Here is a 24,038-nt window from a genome sequence, read left to right as displayed (position 1 = left end):
AAGGACTCCACGACGGCGCAGATCACATTGCAGAGCGAGTGAGGGACCAGTTGAACTTACTCCAAAGAGAACATTCTGCGATGCGGATTCCCTAAGCGACGAGCCGCGGAAGTTCCTGCTTATGCAAGTGAGCGCCAACCTCCGCGGACACCCGCTGAAATGCGCTGGAACTGAAAAGCCTCTGTGTACCACGATGTGATGCACAAGTGTGGTGCAACACTGCACAGGTGTGGTGCAATTGCACCTCAGGGGTATATTGCTGTGATGCGATTGATGTTTGCACTCAGGCTGTACAGTTCCAGCACAATTCAAGGTTACTCCGCCTCTCTTCTTTCAAACCTTCCTGTACGTTTACTTGAAGACAAAGTGCTCAAGTTACAATGCTTGTGACAAAGGATGTATGCAACATAAAATTTGACTTTGTGGCCTTACGCAACAAATTTGTGGACTTTGTGGCCTCACGCAACGAACGTCGAAAAGGGAGGGCAGATGTTTCGAAACGGGAAATTGTGATTCCCGCAAGTCTTTGACCTTTAATAAAAGGGTAGCACTCACCAGTACATAGGGTTAGGTAATAGGCTCATAAGGGCATATTGAGCAGATGTCCGCCGAAGCGAGCTCGTATGTCATCTGCTCAAAAGCGCTCACGAAGCAAAAAAAAAAAAGCCGACGATTAAGATACTCCCTAATGCGAAATTTGAGCGCAGCGCGAACGGCAGTCTTCTATGTGACGGCGCATAGCTTCTGCATCCCAGGACCTGATCGCGTCATCACCGAACGCACGACGGCGCGCGCTATGCTGGCGTTATCTCGCAGCGCGTCCCCGCCGCCGAGCATGTCTCTCATGGCCTCGGTATACCGTCCTCCACCTCACACTTTCGCCATACTTTCCTCCTCCGCTATCCTGTTCGCTCTATCTCACCTATCTTCGGTGTCCTCTTCATTCGCTCGGTTACACCGAGGCCAATGGTGGCGCGAAACCACAGGAGTGGGCGCTTAAGAGCTGCGCCCTAAAACCGAGCGGAGATTTTAACATCAGAGCATGTTTAAGCTTTTAGTTCCACCGTCGAGCGTTACCAGAAAAAAAGATACCAAGAAAAAACACCGACTCGTGAGGAGCGCCCGGCGTCGGCCAGGCCTGCGCGTGAGCTTGCGCCACGTGAGGCGCTCGCACAAAATACCAAGAAAAATACCGAGCGTACGTGACCGTGCGCCTCCTGAAGAGCGTCTGGCGTCGGCCAGCTCGACCTTCGAGAGAACTCTGCCCAGCGCCCGTGGCATGATCTCCCGCGTGCTGTTCTTCTCGCTAGTTCACGTGCGTTCGCGTCTGAAGTGAGGAGCACAGACGCCGTGTTCGCGCTGCAGACGCCGGGTTCGCGAAACCAGTTGCCGCGGGTTCTAGTATGTGCCACTTTGGAAAAGATGGGAAAGCCTGCCGACAAAGCGCTCCAGGCCTGCCAGTCATGGAGAACTTTCAGCAGCAAGTTCGGAAATCCATGTGAGGTCCAACAGCCGCGTCTCCGACGAAGTCTCCGGGTCTCCGACGAAACAGCTCTGCTGTTTTTCCAGCTTTGCACCACTAGTGCAATCTGCGCCATTTTTTTCCTCTTTTCGTCTTCAATTCGTCGGCGCCGGCAGGCGTCGCCTCTGAAAGCACCTGCGTGCTCGTATGCATGTGACGTATCCGTGCTGATCCTCTCCGGCCGCAAACGCCTGAGCCAGCGGAACATTCACCTCCTCCATCTTTGCTCCACGGTCAGCATTGCTGCGGAATTAGGACCGGAAGTGGCTTTAATTCAAAGATTATCTCAACATTGTGGTATCTGGTTCATCAAGCCGTTAGAGAAAAAAGGAGCAGGCATTCCTGGTGCAGGTATATCTGGTTAGACCGCGAACGCAAAAACAGACAATTAACCTGATTTATAGTCTGCTCTTGCGGTACGGGTCGGGAGTCCCCAGAAGTTGAAATTGTTGTTTTCAGATGCGTCATTCCGTTTCTTCTCATTTTTTGCACCGAAGCTGTATACCGCTGCTTATAATGGTTCAGTTGTGTCCGCCGACAGAAGACACATTGTGGCAAAGCCAACTTTCTCGCGTATGCTCTAGGAATATGGTTACAGAAAGGAGTATGGTCACAGAAAGCGGCTGTACCTCGTGTTTTATCGGAACTACATCGAAACAAATTATATAGCGTTGGATCGCTCGAACGACAACATAAGCGTGGAAAGTTTTCATCTGAGCGGGCCTCATGGATAACCATCAATCGCAGTTTTAATACAAACAACATGAAGCCGACGCTACTAATTCATTACAGCAGCATTACAAAGAGCCTCGTGTTTGCCTGATTTGAAAAGAAATACAGTTCTTTCCATTTTCGTTAGGCTAATTAACTCACAAGAGTTCTAAATCGCAAATTACAAACAATCGTACTTTGTTGCACTCGTATGGACTGCATGCGTCCCAGTCAATCGTGTTTTGTGTCATGCGCTTTGTAATAAGTAGGACAAACATATTCCTACAATTTTACAGTGAAGCTGTTTATGTCTAGGGTTCCGGGCACTTTTGTTGTGCTTTAACAGTTCTGCGCCAACAAAAACACTGCCCTTCGCCTGTCCGCGCTCCGATCTCGTTCGCGGCTACTTTCCTCCGGCTTCCCCAGGGTAGCGGTAGCCGTCCTCGCTCAGTCACAATCGCGAGGCTCCATGTGTCTTTGAAGCACGAGGCGTTCCACAGCACAAAACATTCGTCTGTGTTTGTTTGTTTGTTTGTTGGAGGCTGCGGCAGAAGGGAACGTCCGGCGTAGCTTGAACCGACATCCGCCGGGGCAGGAACTTCACTTTGCCTGCCTAGCCCGCGGCAACGGCGGCCCACTGTTGGCGTTGTCGTCGCCACTAATTTCACAGCAGTATGACCCTCGTGGGTGGTGCTACGGTAAAGGCCAGGGTCATTCCAGGACAAAAAAAATTATGTCTAAACCCCCTTCCTCCCCCCTTCCCACCTTTATTCAAAATTTTTTGCAACCTCAGCTTCTCTGGTCACCTCCTTCGCAGAGTTGAATAGCTATACTTTTTCGAGTGTGTTTACTTTGTTTGACGTAAAAAAAATCTTTAGTAACCTCATTTCCAGGAGCCTTTAGCTCCTCCTTTGTTATGTTGCACGAAAGGAGAGCTCGATACGAAGAGCTTCTGCCGCTGAATGAGCACGTTTTTTGAAACACGATGACTTCTTGGGCGGAGGGCTACTAGCATCTTTCACTCGCCCGAGTCTAGGACGTGGAATTGAGGACGGACTCAAAATTTGTTTTCCTTTGGTGGAGGAGGTTTTATGGAGTAATCCATAAAATAAACCTGGGCAAATCATATATAATTTTCAATTAGAAGTGATAACAATATACAAGACCAATATTTCCGCGGAGTATTGTCAAATACACAAACAGGCCAGGGTATGTGGAAACTATCCCTGCGGTGAAAATTTATCCGGGCTCTTGAGAAGCAAAAGTGAGCTTTTGTTTGGGCCTGTGACAAGTTGTGAGGGCGTTCGTTTAGTGGGCCTAGTCCGATGAGCTTATGTACCGTGCGATTTTGTCTGGGATTCATCGTTGGAACATTTCCTCAATACGTATAGTACGGTCCATACACATTTGTTTTGTGCTTTCAGTGGAGCTAGTTTAACCCTCTGGTAGCACACACACACAAAAGAACTTTTCAATTTGTGTTAAAAATGATCTTCGTGGGCTATTTTAAGGAGTCACGTGATTGCAGGAATGAGAATTTCTGCAAAAACCCGACTTTTTACAGTTATCATTTGTCTTAAAAATCATAAAAAATGTGATCAGCGAGACGTTTAGGAAAAACAACATAAAGAAATCTTGAAAACAGGTTCGGAAAAGATGTTGACCAAGAAAAGAAATACACAGGACGACGCGCTACGAAATACATCCGCAAGAAATACACAGGACGACCCGGACGAAGCGCGTCGTCCTGTGTATTTCTTTTATTGGTCAACGTCTTTTCCGCGTCTATTTTCGAGATGAATCAACACCAACTCGCCCAAGTTTCCATCCTGTTAAACATAAAAAAATTCTATGAGAAGTCCCTTTAGATTATGACCGGCGTGAGCGAACCACGAGGAAACCCATTCAAGTGCTAACTAACAGCGAAATGTTTTTTATTAGCGGCGGCTTTTTTCCTCTCTCCACGTGTTAAAGCAACTGTTCGTTTGTTCGACACAGGGCTGCGCTCACAAAACAAAACTCTGAATAACTACCCGCACACCATTCTCTTACCGTAAAGGGTTCCGACGACAGTAGACTGAATACGTTTTCTGTTTTCTTTGGACGCAATAGATCACGGGGCAACAAATGATTGCGGAAAAAAACTCACTCACTGACGAGGCAAACGCACGAACGCACACGCACGCACACGCACGCACGAACGCACACACACGCACACACACACGCGCACACGCGCGCACGCACATACACACAAACGCCCAGGCACATGCACACACACGCACACACACGCGCACGCACATACACACACACGCCCAGGCACATGCACACACACGCACACACACGCGCACACACGCATGCGCACACACACACACGCACACGCACACGCACGCACACAGACACACGCACACACGCACGCACGCACGCACGCACACTTTTGTAACGTTGATAATTTGGTTCAGACAGTTTTGCGTTACATGCGCCTATGTGAAACAAAGAACTTTGACCGCACAAACATTCCCCCGCGAAAGTCACAAGGACTCTCAGACAGAAAAGGACCGATCTACATGGAATGTGGTATCTTACGTACATTTACATGAATGGTACGTTATTCTTCTCGAAATATTGCATACCAAGAGCACGCTTTCTTCCTCTCAAATTTTATTTATTAGCTATCTAATAAAACACCACTGCAGCATCTCATCGATATTTCAATTCTAGATATCACGAATGCGTATTTTATATATCATGCTTCCAGCAGAACCCTTCCTTCGTCCGCCAAAGACATCGGGGCTTCTTCACGGCGTACTTTCGCCATCGGACACGTGAACTGTCAGCCTGCTATCGTGGTTTGATCGAAGCCTGCGCGCTGTATCGTGTGAGGACGTCTTAAGAGAAAGAGCGCACGTCGCCGTTTCCCTCCTTAACACGGGGGAAGACACTAAATAAACACATCTGGGCCCCCGCCGGGCCCGCGAGAAAGAAAAATATCGAGAGAGCGACGCCAGCGAGGGTAAAAGAAGCCCTGCCGAGGAGGCGAGACGGCGCGAACCCAAACCGCGGGGTGCCGCGATGCCCGGAGCGCGTACACGGAACTGTCCACGGTGCAACCTGACACTGACCCAGCCGTGGCCTTGCTCGCTAACGGAAGTTCAAAACCTTCACGCATGTCAGTCGGCTCGTGAAAACCAGTTGGAAAAGATGGATGGTGCCGTGGTTCTCTCTGAGCGTGGACGTGCGATTCCTGGATGCTGTCTAGCCCCCCCCCTCCTCCCTCCCCCCTTGTTTCAGCTCCGCGGGACGTACAGAGTGCGTATACTACAATTGGGGTCTAAGAGGTCTTGTAGCCTGTTACATTTTACAATGGTTTTGACAGCTCGTAGTTTAGACACGCTTAGCTCAAAAATCAAGCATCCTAAACCCTTCCGCTACAAACGACACGGGCTGGCTGTAAATGTTTTATTCTATTTCTTCCTGCCGTTGTTTTCTCAGTCGGATTTCTGCAATTTGTTCAATGCGGCGTACCTTTTCTTTCATTTGAACGATAGTTTGCAGCCTAAACAAACCACTTTTGAATGCCTTTTAGAACCATATTTCCGTTTAAAAAAATGGCTTTAGTATGCATTTGTTCTGCGTCCACATCTGTAGACGCTTGGTTTTTATAGGAAAAAGACATGTTCAGCAGGAAATATCATCATCATCACCTCCAGCCTATCTCCGCCTACAGTAGGGCAAAGGCCTCTCCCGTTAATCTCCAATTATCCCGCTCTTGTGTTAACTGCGACCAATTTATCCCCGCAAACTTCTTTATCTCATCTGCCCACCTAAACTTTCTGCCGCCCCCTGCCACGCTTGCCTTCTCTAGGGATCCACTCTGTTACCCTTAATGACCAACGGTTATCCTGCCTCCGCATTACATGCCCTGCCCACGTCCATTTCTTCTTGTTAATTTCTACTAATATGTCCTTAACACGCGTTTGTTCCCTGACCCACTCCGCTGTCTTCTTGTCCCTTAATGTTACACCTATCATCTTCCGTTCCATTGCTCGCTTTGTCGCCCTCAATTTAAGTTGAACACTCTTAGTGAGCCTCCAAGTTTCTGCCTCGTAAGTGAGTACGGGTAAGATGCAGCTGTCATACACTTTCTTCTTCAGGGACAATGGTAGGCTGCCATTCATTATCTGAGAATGGGTCCACAGCTACCATCATCGTCCATAAGGAGAGCCGTGAAATACCCATAAGAAGGGCGCCAGACAAGGAGACACAATCTCTCCAATGTTATTCACAGCATGTTTACAAAAAGTATTCAGAACATTGGATTGGGAACGGGCGGGAGTAAGGGTTAATGGAGAATACCTCAGTAACCTCAGATTTGCTGATGACGTTGCCTTGCTAAGTAACTCGGGGGACAAATTTCAACGCATGCTTTCCGCACTGGACAAACAGAGTAGAACCGTGGGCCTGAAAATTAATATGCAGAAAACTAAAGTAATGATCAATAACCTCGGGACAGCACAATGGTTTGAGATGGGGGGCGAGGCAGTGGAAGTAGTAAGAGAATATATCTAGTTAAGCCAAGTTCTGACCCCGGATCCCAACCATGAAGCAGAGATAATTAGAAGGATAAGGATCGGCTAGTCGGCGGCCGCCAATCACACACAAAAAAGATTCTGTGACGCCATAGAAAAGTTGCCTAAAAGTGGCTAGGGAGTCGCCACTGCTTCACATAACCCGCCGCGGTGGCTCAGTGGCTAAGGCGTTGGGCTGCTGAGCACGAGGTTGCGGGTTCGATTCCCGGCCGCGGCGGCCTCCTTTTCTGATAGAGGCGAAAAGAAAAAACGCCCGTGTTTTCGAGATTTCGGCGCACGTTAAAGATCCCCAGGTGGTTAAAATTAATCCGGAGCCCTCCACTACGTCGCGCCTCACCGCCTGCGTTGCGTTGGCGCGTTTAACCCCACAATCAATCAAACCATTACTCCCGGTCTCAGGTGCATGGTGCGATTGTGTTCTCACCTGACCATCGTCATGATCTCTTTTCATTGCCCGTCGTTATCTCCTTTTGTCTTCTTTTATTCTTCGCCATTGTTAGCTTTACCTTTACACTATTAGCATGAACATGCTCCCCTACTTCTGAAACTAAAACTCTCAAAATTGCCCTGAAGACTTCGGCCACAACGCATTCAATAGGTCTAATTGTAGTTGACTAGTTGACTAGAGCCAAAGGATCGACCGTTGTTAGGAGATTACCGCTCGACTCACATTCCGCAGGCCCGGGGTTCGAATTGCGGACCCAAATTCACCCAATTTTCTTTCCTTTAATTTTATTCCCTTTGCACGGTCGGATTTTTTTTTTTTTTTAGATGGAAGGGGGGGGGGGGGGGGGTGGCGGGATTGGTGCTCGGCCATGCCGATGTCTGACTGTAACGCAATGGGGTATTTAACTCTTTTGCATCGAAATCGCGAATGAGGTTGTGAGGCAAATGGATCCAATTTCCCTCAAGCTCATTTCGCTTCAAAGCTTACACAAAAAATTCCACCTTGGAGGTGCCGGCATTGTTTTAAAGGCTAAAAGGTAGACGTAATATTGTACCCTTCTCATCGAAGTGTCTTAGTACGAAATATCGCAGTAGAAAAGCAGAGATGCCCTGTATTTTTACAGCGGATCTGTTATAGCCCAACACCCCATATTTTCTTTGCATCCGTACGGCGAGAAAAGCCGCTCGTTCCCTCACCTCCCGGGCCGGTGTCCTCAGCACGTGCCGTGGCTAGGCTGCACGTGTTGTCCTGTCGCGCTGTAGGCACACCCCTGCTTTCGGCCACGTGTTCACCGCCGGCGTTCCATATTAAAGACGATATACTTTCTTGGGCTACTTAAACACAGAAATTTTGGTGTGTCTGTCTGTCTGTCTGTGACTCGATTCAGCCACCCGGCCAAAGTAAAATTGATATTGCACAATAGTCTTATATACTCACAGCCAAATGCAAACGTCCAAGCCCGGTTTATATGTTCATATTTGTCAACTTTGTTGAACAAGAAAAAGACATTACGCAAATATAAGACAGAAAATTAGTACACAAGGGATACTTACAGTGTTCTCCTTTATTAAAAAATTCATGGATGCTTTGTTTTTCGATAGCAAATGATATTCTACATCTACTGCAGAAAACCGCCGCCTCCTGTTGGCATATGAAAAATCACGCGGACAAGCAACGAAAGGTTCCACTAGCTAGGTTCCACGTTCTGCTTGGAACGCACGTGGAGCGCGGCCACGCGGTTCTATAAACCTTGTAGCCGGCCGCCTCCATTCACGCGCGTCTCCGCCGTACTGCAGCGCTGGCATCGAGGAACCTGGCCTGTAGCAGTGGAACTCGGTAAATTCAAATCGCTTTGCGCAAACCTTTAGTGTGTTTACCTTGGGATGAGTGCGACGGTAGAGGAACAGCATGAGAGGTGAGCGGGAAAGCAAAGGGGGGCATTTCCTTGGCAAATGTCTACAAAGTCTATCGTTTTTTGACGACATTTGCAACAAAAGGAGCAGATATACAAGATGGCGTATATTGCCCTTAGAAAATGTCTTTTCAGCAATTAATTTATTTGTAGGCTGGCTTTCTCACATTGTGTGTTTCACAGTGCCGCCTACTCATATGGGAAGAATAGGCGGCAATCGGCCCGAACGCAGCGGAAGGGGACCACCGACGACGATCGGGCTGCGGACGCCAAGCATACGCGTGATGCCCGTCGGGGTCCCGAATACCGCGAGCCGGAAAACGCACGAAGTGGGCGCGGCTACATTCCCGCTGAACGCTTCCCCGGCGCGACGGCATGGGCTTAGCGGGAGTTTGTGGCCAACAAATTCGGCGTCTGTTCCACGAGGCAAGAGCTATCCAAGGCCTGCTCCCAGTGGGCGGGGGTGGGGAAGTGGTAGTAAGAGTCCGCGGGGCACTCGCATAAGGAGTGGTAAAGAGTGTCGCGATCGTGGCATCTCAGACGTTCTTCTGAGGGGAAGCTCGTGGATCGTCAAGGCGGAATGCTCACGTAGAAAAAATAAAACAAAAATGTTATGTCATGGCCCTTCACAACGCACCGGCCCACCTATTTTTGTAGCTTCCACGTGCAAGAACCCAGTCTCGAAAAAAAGACAACAGATTCCCTGCGCCATCGCACAAGAGCAGCGCTGGCTAGGTCTGTTTGTGCACGTCGGCTAAGATATTTGCTTAACTATAGAATTACTAGGGTTGATTGTGTCAGTTAATCAACCATTTAAAACATGATGCATATTGCGAGGTACTGTGGGCAAAACGTAAATGACAGGAGATTATCAATGACGTAAGGTGTCTAAAGAGAAGCTGGTTCAATTCATGAGCATTTTTGTAATACTATTGTTTTAGCTGTTTTTTCCTTCAATGACCAGTTTTTGCATTAAAACATGCTACTCTGCAAACAGAAATAAAGAGGTACTGACCAATAACCACTTCATCTGGAGGAACGCCAATGAAAATTACAAGGAATATAAAGTGCGGCAGTTCACACATAATCCCCATGTTATGAGCCAAAACACTTATAATCTGAAGTTGATAAAAGAATGGGTATTATATTGAGATCAAATATGTTTAAAGTTTCCAGACTTCGGCATTAATTTTCGGGTAAGTTCGGAGGACGTGTTTTGTAGTCAATATGTTTTTCGAGGGATTAGGAGTTGGTTTTAATTCAGCATACATAAAATGAGGTGTTTTTCAGCTTTTTTCGTTAAGAGTCAATCCTTACGGAGCAATCTTTGTAACATATCAAGACATAACGCAGTATCACCGGTCCGACAGACTACACACTCCTCCCCCTCACCCTGCACTCTCCAAGGAAGAATTATCGCTATTCCGCACACTACAAACTAATACCTTTCGTCACCCAGTTCGCCTGCATCGTATGCTTCCAACTCAATACTCTGCTGAATTCCAGTCCTGTTCACAACCCGGTACTCTACCTCACATTATAATACAGGGGGAGCACAATCTCAAAGTTCCTTCTCTCCGATCCCCTTCCCCCAGTCTGAGCTGTGGGAGAACCTGGTGACCAGCGGCCGTCTGGGCGTCCAGCAACTCCTGGAAAAATATACGGTTTATAGCATGACACAAAGAAAATATCTCGTAAACAAAATGAAACAATACTCGCGTACAGAGTTCATCAGATATTAAACACAGGAATTATACCAGAAAACATATAATTGAAAACACGTTACGAAAAATAAATGATTTCTTGCGTACACAGCTGATTATAAAGTAAAGTTTCGGTGATTAAATAAGCGATGTAAGCTCCTCACAATGCACGTACTTTTTGAGTGTACTGGAAAAATTCTGACTTTGTTTGACATGAACTGGTATGGTATTCCATATTTTAGTTCCGACATATTGCAGTGTACGTTTCCCATAACAGTTATGTACCGGGGGAATGTTGAAATTGTGATCCGATTGAGTTCTAGTCTGACTAGTATAAATAAATAAATAAATAAATATATATATATATATAGTAAGGAAATGAGGGGCTCGTTGAGGAAATACAGAAAGATAGGTCAGCAGTCTACAACGCCAAAGGAGGCATAGGGGTGTGGTTAGGCTCTTTTCTTTATCACTACGGTTAATTAAGTAAACATTTTTTTCTAATTATACAGAAGAAAGAAAGAAAAACACGCGCCCAGAGTGGGGACCGAACCCACGCCTTTCGATTACATGTCGAATGCCTTACCAATTCGGCTATCTGGGCGACTGTGTTCTCGTTCACTTTCTGGGCTATTTATATTTACTAGAAGTGTATCTGACGCTTGAGGGTGGTAGCCAGCGCCACTCTGACTACACGGGGAGAAGGGGACCTTCTTTTTAACCCCCGGGGCGTGACTCGAACATCTACAGCCTGTCATGAGCGGGTTACTGGCGGGAAGCCCTCTTATGCTACCTAGGCATCAAGGCTGCCAGAACCGAGACCCTCGCTAGGCTTTCGCAGAATAATATAGTAAGGAAATGAGGGGCTCGTTGAGGAAATACAGAAAGATAGGTCAGCAGTCTACAACGCCAAAGGAGGCATAGGGGTGTGGTTAGGCTCTTTTCTTTATCACTACGGTTAATTAAGTAAACATTTTTTTTAATTATACAGAAGAAAGAAAGAAAAACACGCGCCCAGAGTGGGGACCGAACCCACGCCTTTCGATTACATGTCGAATGCGGCATTGGTAAGGCATTCGACATGTAATCGAAAGGCGTGGGTTCGGTCCCCACTCTGGGCGCGTGTTTTTCTTTATTTCTTTCTTCTGTATATTAAAAAAAATGTTTACTTCATTAACCTTAATGAAAAAGAAAAGAGCCTAACCACACCCCTATGCCCCCCCGTTGGCGTTGTAGACTGCTGACCTATCTTTCTATATATATATATATATATATATATATATATATATATATATATATATATATATATATATATATATATATATATATATATATATATATATCCACTGTATTCACTGCAGAGCAAAGGCCTCTCCCATTGATTGATCTCCCATTATCCCGGTCCTGTGCTAACTGCGACCAATTTTCCCCCGCAAACTTCTTGTCTTCTTGTCCTCATCTGCCCATCAAATCTTCTGCCGCCCCCTGCCACGTTTGCCTTCTCTAGGAATCCACTCTGTTGCCCTTAATTACCAACGGTTATCTTGCCTTCGCATTACATGCCCTGCCCACGTCCATGTCTTCGTCTTAATTTTACTAATATGTCCTCAACACGCATTTGTTCTCTGACCCACTCCGCTCTCTTCTTGTCCCTTAACGTTACACCTATCAACGTCCGTTCTATTGCTCGCTGAGTCATCAATTTAAGTTGAACCCTCTTAGTGAGCCTCCAAGTTTCTGCCCCGTAGGTGAGTACCGGTAATATGCAGCTGTTACACACTTTCCTCTTTGGGGAGAATGGTACGATTTCATTCATTATCTGAGAATGCCGGCCGAATGCACTCCACCCCATTCTTATCCTTCTAATTATCTCTGCCTCGTGGTCGATAGCCGGGGTCACTACTTGGCATAGGTAGATATATTAGATGCGAAGCGTCTCTTGCTCAGGGCTGTGTCCCTCCCTCCCTTGTCGTTGTCCGCCGTCCGCACCCCCACTGCGCATGCTGGCCAGGCACCGCTGATGATGATTGTGGCAGGATGCCCCTAGGGATTGGCCAATTAAAGAATCCACCACGAGATAGCTTCGCGTTCAACCACCGTCGTCATCTTCCTGTAAGGGAACCCTGAGTACCGCACCCCCACTGCGCATGCCTGGCCAGGCACCGCTGATGATGATTGTGGCCGGATGCCCCTAGGAATTGGCCAACCGAACAATCCATCACGAGATAAGTTCGCGTTCAACCACCGTCGTCATCTTCCTGTAGGGGCACCCTGAGTAGTATGCGAGGCATTCCTCTTCTCCTCTCCGACGATCCTCTCCTCTCCGGCATTCCTCCTCTCCTCTCTCAAGCTCCTCTCCGGGTTTGCGCAACGAATGGCAACACCTGCGGCTCCGCGCGCGATAATGCTAAGCAGCTTAGGGTTAGAGACGCGACGGTAGCCGCTGCATACTCCGCTGGGGGCGCCACTGTAGCTCCGCGGTATAAATGACGCGCGCGCGCGCTCCGCTCCCCTCATTCTCCTCCCGCAACGCCGCGATCGAACTGAAAATTAATGGGAACTTCAGTCGACCCATGGCTGCTTCGCTTACTACTCAGGGTTCCCCTACGGGGAGATGGTGAAATTTTCGCTCACCACTTCCACTGCCTCGCCACCTATCTCAAACCGCTGTGATCTCCCGGGGCTATTGAGCAATATTTAGTTTTCTGCGTATTAATGTTCAGGCCAAATTCTACTCTGCTTGTCCAGGCCGGTAATCATGCTTTGCAATTCATCACCCCAGTTACTTATCGAGGCAATGTCATCAGAAAATCTGAGGTTACTGAGGTATTCTCCATTAACCCTTACGCCCACCTGTTCCCAATCCAGTGTTCTGACTACATCTTGTAAACATGCTGTGAATAACATTGGAGAGATTGTGTTTCGTTGTCTGACGCCCTTCCTTATAGGTATTTTACTGCTTTCCTAATGTAGGACGATGGCAGCTGTGGACCCATTGTAGATATCTTCCAGTATTCTTACGTAATGCTCGTCTACACCCTGATTTCGCAATGCCTGAATGACTGCTGAGGTTTCGACAGAGTCAAATGCTTTCTCATAATCTCCGGAGGCTATATATAGGGGTTCAGTAGATTCCGCGCATTTCTCTATCACCTGATTGATCGTGTGAACATGGTCTATTCTTGAATAGCCTTTACGAAACCCTGCTTCTCCATTAGGTTGACTGAGATCTAAGGTGGCTGAAATTCTGTTAACGATAACCTTGGTAAGCACCTTGTAGACGACTGACAGTAAGCTGATCGGCTGCAATTTTTTAAGTCCTTCGTATCACCTTTTTTATGGATTAGGATGATGTTCGCGTTCTTCCAAGATTCCGGTGCACTCGCGCTTATTTGGCATTGCGGATACACGTTTGCCAGTTCTTGTAGTACAATTTGCCCGCCATCCTTCAAGAGGTCTGCTGTTATCTGATCTTCTCCAAATGCTTTGCCCCCTTGCATTTCTTTCAAAGCCCTCTTTACTTCTTCTGTCATTACTGGTGGAATGTTGACCTCCTCTGGACTACTTCCTCGTTCGGTATTATCCTGGACATCGCGGCGAACTCCTGTATATGAGATGGCATATCCCAACAATGACGATTCAGCCGCCATCCCCATTTCCGATAGTGTCCATAAACACTCATCTCAAGGACTGTACAATTTTTCAGTGGAACGCACGTGGCTTGCGTTCAAAATTTGCCGACTTTCGGTAAATTTTACGTTCATACCAATTACAATTTATTGTGATATCCGAATCTCGCGTTGGAGATCACTTCCGTTTAAAGAATTATTATATTCTTCGTTCGCCATGTTTCAACGGTGTTAGCCGGCTGTTCATAGGTTTCCAAAATGATGTACCTGCTGCAGCAGTGGACGTCCCACCTCAAACCGAAGAGTGCGTCTGTGCGAGGACTATAATTGGCACTCAACCCTTACACTAATTGCTGCCCATCTAGAGCCAGGGACTGCCTTTGATGCCTCCAGGCTTGAAGGTATCATCACCAGCACTCCTCCGCCACATCTGATCTGCGGCGATTTGAATGAACACAAAGAAATTTGGGGAGCGCACAATCAAATTATCGTGGAGCAAGACTCGCGGGGCTGAAGATGAAATATTGTGTAGAGCCACTGGAATAACGGAAGTGTTACGTTCTTGAAAAAATCAGCAATCAGCAGCGGCATTGATATTTAATTTGTGTCAAGTCATTTCGTACGAAAATTAACTTGGAGAACAGATTTAGAAACGAGAGGGAGCGATCGCTATCCCGTTCTCATATCCTTTCCCAATGCGGCTGTGCCTCGAGGCGTAAGAAGGATTAAACTCACGCACTGGGAAGCCTACAAAGCCCGCGAAAATCTTAGAATTACGGCGGCAACTCCCGACTACGACCTAATTCCAACCATGACCAACTGCCTTCACGGGTCCTCCCGATCCACAATCGAGCGCCTCAACGGGAAGACAGACCCAGACTATGAAAGATTACGAGCCCTTCGCAGGCGTGCGGAACGAAAGGCACGACGCACTAAGAAATCAGAAGACGTTCGAGAGGCTCGCAGCGTGCAGCGGCAGGTAAGACGCCATTTGGAAAAGTTGAGCAGACAGTGATGGCGGGACTTCTGCTCAAATCTGGATGTTCGCAAGCCTCTATTGCGAATTCGGCGCGTCGTTAAGGGAATGCGCAGCAACGTTCAGCAGCTGTACCCATTCCGAGCGCTATCATTGCAAGACGGCATTTCACTCAAAGAGACGGCTGAAGAGTATTGTAGGTTACTGTCTACGAGATCAGTACCGCCGACAAGCCCTACAATTGCACCCTCCGAAGTACCGCTTGCAGCTTACCCCGCCATCGATCTTCCTTTTTCTATACACGAACTCAACGCAGCCATTTGCCGCCGTACCAACAAACGCTCGTCACCGGGTCAAGACGAAATAACTTACGAGGCCTTTTCTCACCTGTCCCACCACTCTAGATTGCGTCTCCTATAATATTATAATTCAATCTGGCTCTGTGGCATAGTATGTCCGGTTGCGACCGAGTGGGGGCACCCGATCCGAGCTCCGTGGCCTCCGACATACGAGTGGTAGCGTGTATGAGGCGGGCGGCCAGCCGCTGTTGCAGCCGTGAAGAAGTCCAGAAGCCGTAGGCTAACGTAACTGTTTACTTCATAGCGAGAGGTGAGCCGAAGCCAAAGAACAATGCCCCGACGGGCGAGGTTACAATACAGGACTCGAGCAGAGCGACAGCATGGATTCGCTGCTCTAACAGGAATGGTTTACAACACTTGCGGGGGTCTATTTATACCCAAAAGCAGTAACGGTCAAAACGCCAACAAGCGGCAACATGCCATGAACGTCACAGACACACACAACGCTCTTTCCAGAGTTCGTAAGTCGTCGGTAGCCTCGGCGCACGTTGAGTCCGAGAGAGGGGAGAGAGGAGGACTCAGTTGCGATCGACGGGGTCTCTGTGTCCTTGAAGAGCGTTGAGACGAGCCTCGCCGGCAGCCGCCGAAGTTTCGAAATGCGCCGAAAGCGAAGCGTCTGACTCGGCTTGTCGAAACTTGTCACCGACATGGTGGCGCCTGTTTTCAAAGGCGCACGCAGTGGCTTCGCCGCACAGCCGAGAAGTGATGCGGGAAAGTACGGCGGCACTGGCCGATTCGTAACACTTCCCAATGGAAACTAGCTAATCTAGTGGCCATCCTAAAACCTGGTAAACCACCAACGACGTATGACTCGTTCCGACCTATAGCTTTGCTAAGGTGTGTCGGCAAAATTACGGAGAAAATGATATTCAGAAGAATGGTCTGGTACCTTGAGAGCGACAAACTCTATCTGCCTCAAATGAACGGCTTTCGCGCAAATAGAGCAGCCATTGACAACGTGTTTCATTTCTGGAAGAAGAATTACATAATGGATACGTTCATATTGCCGTATTTTTAGACATCAAATCGGCATTTCAGTCAGTTGTTCATGATGCCATTCTGACATCCCTTGCAGCTCTTGGATTTGGTGGAATACTTTACGTTTGGATCTAAAGTTACCTACAAGGACGACAACTTTTCATGCCCACGCCGGAAGGCCCGAGTTCCTACTATACTAAACAAAAAGGAGTACCTCAAGGAGCCGTCTTGAGCCCTCTGCTATTCAACCTTACTCTTATCCATCTAAAGCGAGTACTCCCACCTGGCGTCCACGTCACACTTTATGCAGACGATATCTGCATCTGGAGTGCGTTGCGATCGCGTCGTACCACGCAGCAAAGGCTACAGAAAGCTCTCGCAAAAATATCTGCGTATCTTTCACCCAGAGGACTCCACCTATCTTCTGAAAAAAGTGTAGACATTGCTTTTACTCGCAAGCACATGAAGCGATATCCACTGGTTCTCGGAGGCCGCACCCTACAATATGTGTAAACCCAAAGATTCCTCGGAATCTTAATAGACCGAAATCTTTCCTGGGCTCCTGAAGTGAAGAAACTACGTACAAAAATAACCGCATTGTCAAACATCCTCGGATATCTCGTTGGCAGTCGCTGGGGCAGTGACTGTCGCTCTATGGTACTGCTCTGCAAAGACGATGTCGACGGTTTACTGGGTTACAGCCTCCCTGTCCTTCAGAAGCTTCCGCCCACAAGCAGACAGCAGCTAGATGCGGCCAGAAACAACTGCCTCCGCATCTGCCTCGGCCTCCCGAAAGGGTCGTCGTGCTTAGGTACGGTTGCTGAACCTGCTGTCTGCCTTTGTACGTGATTCGCCTCAAGGAAACTGTGCGAATTCATCTGCGCGATCGTCTGCACACCGAAAGCCATACGCTAACACAAAAATGGTAATTCGAGTTTCGGGCAAGCAATCAGAACATTAAATCTTTCCGTGCCCCCCCAGGCACCAAAAGCAATGCCATCTAATTTTTCACCCTGGACTCTTTCGCCCCTACATGTAAGATGCAGCATCCCCGGAATTGACTCCAAAAAGAGCATGCCTCAAAGTGGACTCCTACAATTAACTCTTCACCATATTAGCCGGATGTACTCTGACGCAAACCACATCTTCACAGATGGCTCCTGCACATCTGAGCGCAGTTCCTCCGGAATATTTATTCCCTCTACTGGCCACACGTTCTCCTATCGGCTCGAGCGTGCTACATCATCTATGACCGCCGAGCTTCACGCCATCAAGGAAGCTATGCGCTACATTTTACGCCAGCGGCCAAACCAATGGACTGTTTTCACGGACTCGAAGGCGGCTCTCCAAAGCCTGCAACGCAGCGACTGCTTCACCATTCATAAACAGGCCTCTCGTGACATCACATACCTGCACCACCTTGCCAACGACGCTGGACACCGTATAACGTTTCAGTGGCTTCCCGGTCATTGTGGTGTTCTAGGAAATGAGAAGGCGGAGCTGCTCGCAGGGGCCTGGAAATGCGCAATGTGAGGAAAATTTTCTTAACTAAGCGTGATGCCACAACTATGGCGAAGGCGCTCCTTTTAATGGAACGGAACCGTCTCTGAACCCTTCCAGATCACCACCATGCCTTCCTGCGCCACATAGACCCTGAACTCAAGATGAGGCTGCCAGAGGTATACGCGCCGATTAGAGACGCTATAACACCGAATTCGTCTCAACGCGGCGCTTACGGAGGCATACCTTTTTCGGCTTGTTGTCACAAAAAGCCCTTACTGCGACAACTGCGGATCCTTGGAAACTGTGCAGCATCTGCTGTTGGAATGCTTTGCATATATCAACGCAAGGTGCAGCCTTGAGCAGGAACTAGAGCGCCTCATCCCAGGACCAATTACTTTGAAAGCACTCCTTGGTCCACGGTCATCCCCACAAACTCAATGCAAAGTACTGGCGGCGTTGTTCACCTATGTGGACAGGATTGGCGTTAGTGGAGTGATTTAGAGTTAAAAAAAAATACTTTTCAATCAGCCTACCGACACGAACTGAACGTTTTTTGTTATTTCTTTCTCTTTTATTCATTCTCTGTCTTCCTGTTTCGTCTGCCCTGTATCTATCGGGCCTTTTATTTCCCCCTTTCCCCTTCCCCCGCCGAGTAGAATGTTGGTATCGAAATTCCGGCAAACATCTCGGCTTTCTCCTCTAATAAAGTGCCTTCTCTCTCTAAAAAGGGTGATTGGCCAAAGGTCTCAGTCATAGCAACAGAAAGAAGAAAAAAGGGCACAATCGGAAAACCACAATGACGATGGTAATGAGAGGACAGAATCACACCACTGGAACGTATTATGTATGCCGATGCTGTGTATACTCCGATGGAATCTCTGAAGCGTCTGCGTCAGCGGCATCTGTGAGGCGTACTGCTCAAGAAAGTTACGCCGCGAGGATTACATTGTCAAAACAGTAGATGAAATAATCACGCAGACCTACCATCATCATGCAGGATCGCAAAGTCATCATCATCATCATAGTCATCATCGTCTTCATCGTCGTCGTCATCATCATCGTCATCATATTTAGGTCCACTGCAGACCAAGGCCTTTCCCATCGACCTCCACCCGCTCCTATCCTGCGCTTCCCAAGTCCATTCCTTGCCTCCGAATTTTCTCATTTTGTCTCCTCATCGAGCTATCAGCCCTACCCTTCTTCTAGACCCCTCTCCCGGTATCCACTCGGTTACCCTGGTGGACCACAGGTTGTCATTTTACCTCACCACATGGCCAGCCCAAGTCAGTTTCTTTTTCTTAAGTTGAACTATGATATTCTCCACTCGAGTTTGCTCCCTGATCCAGGAGGCTCGCTTCCTGCCCCTTGAAGTTACTCCTATCATTACTCGCTCCATGGCCCGTTGATCCGACCGAAGTTTTCCTTCCAGTTGTCTAATACAGCGCCAAGTTTCCTCTCCCTATTTCATCACCGGCAGCACTGATTAGCTTCAAATAAAAATTACTGGGGATGCCCAGAATTACACCATCTTCCCGTGGGGAACCCTGATGAGGATGCGAAGCATCATGGGGGTTTCGTGTGGTTCCATTGTGTTGCCGTTGTGTTGAGGGATCTGGTGTTTAGTAGCGCCAGAGGGAATTCCACGTCCGGGTCCACACCGGTGGCAAAGGCACGCAAGTACTGTTGTGTTACGGTGGTGCTCGAGGCGCCGAAACTCGTCCATCATGTTCTTGTCGGTGTTGTCGTCTCTGTGGTAGAATCGGTAGTCTCCGTCAGCGTTGGTGAGGTAAAGGTTGTTGACGTTGGTGCGCCTTCTGAGAGCAACGTACACGCCCTCGCCTTCGCAGCTTTGTCTTCTTCTCCTTCTTGTTCTTCAGCGGTTCTCCTACGGGAAGATGACGACGGTGGGTGAACGCGAAGCTATCTCGTGATGGATTCTTTGGTTGGCCAGTCCCTAGGGGCATCCTGCCACAATCATCATCAGAGGCGCTGCGGACGGGGCACGGACGCGGGACATCCACACGAGCAAGAGACGCTAACATCCTCCTCTAAAGTTTTCAGTTCGCCGTTTTCGGTGACGTTCAGCTTCGCGTGCCTCCGTTGTATCAGTAGCTTCTTGACGTAGTTTGAATGAGTCAAGGACCTAAGGCGCGTTCGTAGCACTTGCTCCTGTCTCGGTTTTGTAGCGCAGTGGGAAGAGCACCGCGTACCTCCCGTTGCGTCCAGAGAGTCGTGGGATCGAGTCCGGGTGCCGCTAACTATTCCTTTTTTTTATAGTGTAGGGGGAAAGGTGCGGATAACGGACGGACGCCGGACATAGCCCCGAGCAAGAGATGCTTTGCATCTAATAAAAATTACTGGGGATTCCAAGAATTTTCTAAGAATCTGGAGGTGAAAGCCTTATAGTTAGACCTTCTGTTCATTTGCCACAGAACTCTGTCCAACTCTCTGGCCGCGTCCATCACCACTCAACCCGTACCCCGGACATTCCCTTCCGAAGCTCTTTCTTCTCACTGGTCACCGCCAGGAGCCACCAGTTCGCCCCCGTCGGTAGTCACCTCTCAAGGCGGCTGGCAACGCACGCAAGGCAGTGGCCTACCCTCCTCCGGCGCGGCTGTTTCCCTATCCAGGAGCGCGATCCCCGGCTCATGCCTCGCGCTCCGATTTTCTGTGCTATCGTGTGTACCTCAAAACAATTTTAAGTGCAGAGCACTTTAGGGGCTCGCCTTGTCGTCGTAGCTCGCTGTAACGCTCGGTATCAAGCGACTGCCGGAATCAGGCGTCGCAGCGAGATAACGGACCCAATTAGAGCCCGGCGTACCCGTCGTAGGGCGTCCCGCAGAGGCTCCGAAAACCAAGCGGTTTAAATAGTCACAACCGTTCGAAACTCGTGAACCGCTGGCACTTGGAATACATTTTAGCGCAAAGAAAGCTGTTTTTAGCGCAAAGAAAACTGCAGGCACATTTGAGGCAAAATATACGTAATTAACCCGCAGCGCCCGCATTCATTTAGTTAGGAACGCTCGTTGGGTTGGTTTTTACGATAGTAAGCGAAAAAAGGTGGCAGCACGTGCGGGAGGAAAAGCAAGCACAAAAGGACAGAACTCCCACTGGCGCTGTTTCAGACAGAGGGCGCACGAGCACTGTGTAGGCGGGAAATTTGAATTGCTTTGGGTAGTAGCAATGAGCGGATAACGGCGCTACAGCCCATTATGACGAATCACTGCTCGGCACTTCCGACAGCTTTTACGTTCAGTGGAACGGCTTTAATTTTTTTTAAATGACATTAGTCTTTCTTGGGCTACTTAAACGCCAAAATTGTTGTCTGCCTGTATGTCTGCACAAAAAGAGAACTTATTAAAAAAAAAACTAATACCATGGCACGCTGTAGCTAAGTGCTACACGGTTCACGAAATGAACACTATTACAATGTTCTCACGCAAAGAGAAAACAACAAAGGCCGGAAAACATGATCTAGTTCACGTCAGTTAACTGCTACAGGAATTCACAACTGCGATTTAATGCAGCCAGTTCAACGATTTTTTTTTTCAGGCACCCGGTCAAAAGTTGCAAGAATTCTTGAACGAGACGTTTATCTAGGCAAAACAATTCCAAATTACTAAATCTCGTAGCATACCTTATACTTGTCAACATTTCTCAGCAGAAAGGAAACATTTGGTATTTTCACGCAAAACGCATGCACCCGCCGCGGTGGCTCAGTGGGTATGGAGTTGCGCTGCTGAGTCCAAGGACTCGGGCTCGATCCCTGCCGCGGTGGCTGCTCTTCCGATGGAGTTGAAAGGCGAAAGCGCCCGTGTGTCGGGATTTCGGCGCATGTTAAAGATCCCCAGGCGCTCAAAATTAATCCGGAGCCCTCCATTACGGCCCAGGTGTAGCTTCGGTGCGTTAAACACGACAACTAATCAAGCAAAATAAAATACATAACTTATACTACCACTGTTCTTTTAATTAATAACAGAATAGGGTATAGTTTTTGTGGCAGCAAACACACAAAAAACGCGTTAAAATAATATTTTAACCACAAAATGCAAAAATGGCTTGCGGTCAAGCCTATAGTTCGTGGCTCGAGTGCCAAGCCACAGTTACAAAATGTCCCTAAATATGCCGCGTCAGCAGTGGAAACTCGGGAAAATTGAATTTAGCAAGCCTCTATTGCGCTAATCTTGGCAGGACCGAGACCGGAGGGGAACAGCGTCAGACGTAGGCAGGGGAGAGAAGATGGGAAGGCACACGACAGCGGCTGCACAAGTATCGTCTTTCGACGGCATTTGCACCGAAGCGAGCAGGTATGCGGCCAATTTTTGGTACCTTATGCACTTCATGAAACAGAAATCTGGCTTCACCTCAGAATGTAATGCTTCCCCATTCTTAGACGTAAGCAGTGTAAAGTATCTGAATTTGCATAACCGGGGATCTCTTTTAGAAAAGAGCTGTGTTATGGGCTAACTTCCCCGTTTTTTTTTTGTTTGTTTTTGTTTTTTTTTCTGCGTAGATCTAGAAAAGCCGCAAGAAAGGTACTCCTCCCCACTTCAATGCACGCTCTCCCTGCGGCCACCTGTTCGACTCCGGAAATTTATTGTGATATAATACGGCTTATGTTGCCCTTGGAAAACGCCTTTCTAGCAATTCTCTGCGTTTAAAGGTGAAGCCAACTTTAAAAAGACCATTGTAAGCTTGGTTTTTGTAGGCTGACTTTCCCACAAGGTCATATTGCACAGTGAAGCCTGTCCATAAAGAAGAACAAAATTCATTGCCCCTCCACTCTGCGAAGAAGGGGGACCAGCGAAGCTGGTGGGTGCAGTAAAAAGAATGCGCGAAACAAAACACGCGTGTTTTTAGTTTGCGATTGCGCATACTTCCGAGTAATTCGCTGAATGAAGCTTGGAAGGACTAGAGTTTTATCCTGGGTACAAACATATGGCTGCATATCCGCCCGCCACCCCTCCCAGTAGAAGCCCACGAATTGACAGCAGGCGTGAGTTAATGGCCACTGTGATACACTGCAATGGGTTCCGTAATGATACCTTCATTCTTTTCGAAGTTCAGGTTTATCCCGACTCGCTGACGCCTCGTAGGCATCTTCCTGCCCGTGTAACACACCAGTCCAAACCGCTCGACCACGCAGGACAGCAGTCAGGTCCCGTCGGGTGGTGAGACGTCAACTTTGAAATCTCATACAAGCCCAACGGGCACGTCATCTGTGAGCACGTGAAGCCTGGCGCTGCATTAAACGCTTCCCCATTGTGTTCGAAAGGGAGTTCGTGGCCAACCAATAACCCAAAAACAGCTCCGTTGGGCATCCACTACCGCAGAGTGGGGTGGCACTGAATTTACACGAGATATTGTTCGGAAGCTTCTGAAAAGAGAATTTATTGTAAACCACATATCGCGGCGGTGCGACTAGTGGTTGCAGTGCTGCCCTAGAAACAGAAAATTACACACTCAGCTTCGAAGTAACAAAGCCGTTAAATACACTGCACATCAAATATCTGGGGTGGGCAACAAGCTACTACAAAAACCAATTCACAGAAAGTTCACAAATGTCAAAGAAAAAGTTCAGAAGCTGTACTGAACAGCGTGAGGAACACCTCAATACGGCACTAGGGTGATGCTCAGGGTCTTGCTCCTTACCTTGCCACCAAGACCAGTGTAAAAGAATTAAGGCTTTTTCGCTTCGAGCTACCAGCTTGTCCTCCAAGTGACTCATGAGAATCGACCGTACACGGCACAGGAGTGGGAACATCACCCGCTGTGGTCGGGCTCTAAGACACGCGGCACCACGATTTCGCCGCAATATAAAGGCGCCAGCACACATCGGAAAGTTCACCAGCACAGCATTGGAACGCGCGCTTACTCGAAGTGTGAGGCCGAACAGCCTGCTTAATACAGTCCAAAACGTTGCCGCTGCAGCTCCTGGCCGGGAATCCGTCGGGAGAGCCCTGGCAGCAACCCGCTACTAACGTCATGTTTTGCACGGACGACGAGGTTGGAGGTGAGCTGCTGCTTTTGCATGCGCGCGAGATGATCTTTTTTCTTCTCGCTGAGGTCGCTGGACCTTGTGGATAGTGAAGGCGGAATGCTTGGTTAGAGAAAAACAAAAAGATTATGCTGTGGCCTTCCCAGCAGCACGCCTCAAAGCCCACCTGTTTGCAGACCCCGCGCGTGAAACCACAAAATAGAAAAAAACATTG

At 48.3% G+C, this 24,038-nt stretch overlaps 1 long non-coding RNA gene across 1 annotated transcript in view; it reads left to right on the top strand.

Annotated features, from left to right (window-relative positions):
• Positions 1-24,038, top strand: part of LOC144155683 (uncharacterized) — a 115,307-nt gene that overhangs the window by 77,701 nt on the left and 13,568 nt on the right. Inside the window, exons 2-3 of the long non-coding RNA XR_013319607.1 lie at positions 22,018-22,133; positions 23,758-23,839. This is a non-coding gene — a long non-coding RNA (uncharacterized LOC144155683). The remainder of the gene's footprint in view (positions 1-22,017; positions 22,134-23,757; positions 23,840-24,038) is intronic.

This window comes from Haemaphysalis longicornis, unplaced genomic scaffold (genome assembly GCF_048455015.1).
Source record: "Haemaphysalis longicornis isolate Haplotype H1 unplaced genomic scaffold, Haemaphysalis longicornis Haplotype H1 scaffold_1, whole genome shotgun sequence".
Classification (NCBI taxonomy): Eukaryota; Metazoa; Arthropoda; class Arachnida; order Ixodida; family Ixodidae; genus Haemaphysalis; species Haemaphysalis longicornis.
The sequence above is the reverse complement of the archived record's forward strand: the minus strand, read 5'-3'. Positions and strand labels throughout refer to the sequence as shown.